This window comes from Schistocerca serialis, unplaced genomic scaffold, assembly GCF_023864345.2.
Source record: "Schistocerca serialis cubense isolate TAMUIC-IGC-003099 unplaced genomic scaffold, iqSchSeri2.2 HiC_scaffold_1236, whole genome shotgun sequence".
Taxonomy (NCBI): Eukaryota; Metazoa; Arthropoda; class Insecta; order Orthoptera; family Acrididae; genus Schistocerca; species Schistocerca serialis.
In genome coordinates, this window is record NW_026047443.1 from 225,001 (window position 1) to 227,500 (window position 2,500).

Below are 2,500 nucleotides of genomic sequence, written 5' to 3' on the forward strand. Positions count from 1 at the left end.
TCGAGGAGGAAAGTGTTCTCCAGCATCCCATCCCTTGGGATGAAAGCCCGCTGACGTTCGTCCACAGCACACATCTGCATAAGGCGAGTCGCCAGAACCTTATGGAAGGTTCGGGCTAGCATCGAGCAGACGGTGATGGGCCGAAAGTCAGCGGGGGATGCTGGGGCGGCTGTCTTAGGGAGCAAAGAGGTCCTGGCTCGGAGGAGGGAAGGGGGAAGCTTGCGGGTAAGCAGGAAAAGGTTTAGGAGTTTGGTGGTGACCTCCGCTGGAAGGCGGCGCAGCTGCACCGGCGAGAGGCCGTCAGGGCCGGCAACGGAGCCTCTGGGCGGCAAGGCGGCCGCAACCTCTTCTGCAGTGATCGGCCTCCATAGGCGCTCAAAGTCAACAGACTCCGAGCGCGGGAGAAGCCGATCGGGAATGGAGCCAGCGTTGGAAGGTGGCTCTGTCGTGAAGAGGCTGCGCCAGAAGTCCACCAGCCCTGGGATGTTCGACGGCGGCTGGAGCAGGGTGCCATCCAGGAGGCCACGCACGCAGCGCGCGCGATTCTTCCTGAAGGCATCCTGACATCTGGCATATTCCCACCGGCGGCGCTTCCGCTTGGAGAGCGGAGGGCCACCACCAGACCGCTGCTTGGATGGCGGGCGCGACGTCTTCCTCTTCCTTGCTTCTGCTTCCTCAGAGCCGACAGCTCGGAGGGCCTCAGGCAGCCCAGCCGCGACCACTGCCAACGGCGTACCCGGCCCCAAACGCACAAGGTCGTCCAGGGCCGAGAAGCGCGCGGCCGACCGCGGCAGGCCGGCGAGGTGCCTCCATATGGCTGCGTCAACTACAGATGTTTGTGGCGGGCGCTCAAGCTCCGGCGGAGAGGGTGGCCCCTCCGGCAGCGACTCCGGGACGGGTGAATGGCGCAGACCATGCTGCGTCTGTTGTTCCCGCCTCAGCTCCTCCACGTATTCCCGCACCATCGTCCTGTGTGCCACCGTCCTCCTCCTGCACTTGATGGCATCCAGGGTACGGTGCGGAAACAGGGGTAGAAGCTCCTGGTTTGCAAAGAGGACTTTGGAGTCACTGGCACAGAGAAGCCTAGCCTCCGCCAGGGCGAGCTCCCGCATTTCTTCTTCCGCCCACCGAGCTCGCTTCCTATCAGTTGCAATCTCCGCATTTGCCGCTTCCGGATGGGCGCGGCGGCGGTGTTGTCCGAGCCCGATCTTGCTGCGGAAGGCACGGCTGCAAATGCTGCAGTGGAACCATGGCTCCACGGCCTCCTCTACTTCAGGGACGGTTGGCAGGCTAGCAGTCGGGACTGTTAGGCCGGGTCCTTCAGCGGAAGGCCCGGTACCCGTGTTTTCTTCTCTTGTTGTCCCAACATTAAGGGTTATGCGATGGAGGGCTGGTAACCCCCCAAAGCCCCAAGTGCGGACTTCCACTCTGCTTACCAGTCCTATCAAGGACTGGCGTATCGGCGGGCCCACGGGAAGGGGGGAAGCCGCAGGCAAGGAGAGGCTAAGAGGGCATGGCCCATGTATTGCGCTTCACTTGCCCAGTAACTATGAGAGTCATAGTTACTCCCGCCGTTTACCCGCGCTTGCTTGAATTTCTTCACGTTGACATTCAGAGCACTGGGCAGAAATCACATTGCGTCAACACCCGCTAGGGCCATCGCAATGCTTTGTTTTAATTAGACAGTCGGATTCCCCCAGTCCGTGCCAGTTCTGAGTTGATCGTTGAATGGCGGCCGAAGAGAATCCGCGCACCCGCGCGCCCCCGGAGGAGCACGCTAAGGCGGACGCGGCCTCGCAGCAAGGAAGATCCGTGGGAGGCCAAGGCACGGGACCGAGCTCGGATCCTGCACGCAGGTTGAAGCACCGGGGCGCGAACGCCGCGCAGGCGCGCGCATCCTGCACCGCCGGCCAGCACGAGGCCGACCAACGGCGAGAGCAGACCACGCCCGCGCTAAACGCCCGCACTTACCGGCACCCCTACGGCACTCACCTCGCCCAGGCCCGGCACGTTAGCGCTGACCCACTTCCCGACCAAGCCCGACACGCCCCGATCCTCAGAGCCAATCCTTATCCCGAAGTTACGGATCCAATTTGCCGACTTCCCTTACCTACATTATTCTATCGACTAGAGGCTCTTCACCTTGGAGACCTGCTGCGGATATGGGTACGAACCGGCGCGACACCTCCACGTGGCCCTCTCCCGGATTTTCAAGGTCCGAGGGGAAGATCGGGACACCGCCGCAACTGCGGTGCTCTTCGCGTTCCAAACCCTATCTCCCTGCTAGAGGATTCCAGGGAACTCGAACGCTCATGCAGAAAAGAAAACTCTTCCCCGATCTCCCGACGGCGTCTCCGGGTCCTTTTGGGTTACCCCGACGAGCATCTCTAAAAGAGGGGCCCGACTTGTATCGGTTCCGCTGCCGGGTTCCGGAATAGGAACCGGATTCCCTTTCGCCCAACGGGGGCCAGCACAAAGTGCATCATGCTATGACGGCCCC

The 2,500-nt window shown here is 62.2% G+C and overlaps 1 pseudogene; it reads right to left on the bottom strand.

The window, feature by feature from the left end:
• LOC126436426 (large subunit ribosomal RNA) overlaps window positions 1–2,500 on the bottom strand; it is a 7,809-nt pseudogene that overhangs the window by 3,379 nt on the left and 1,930 nt on the right.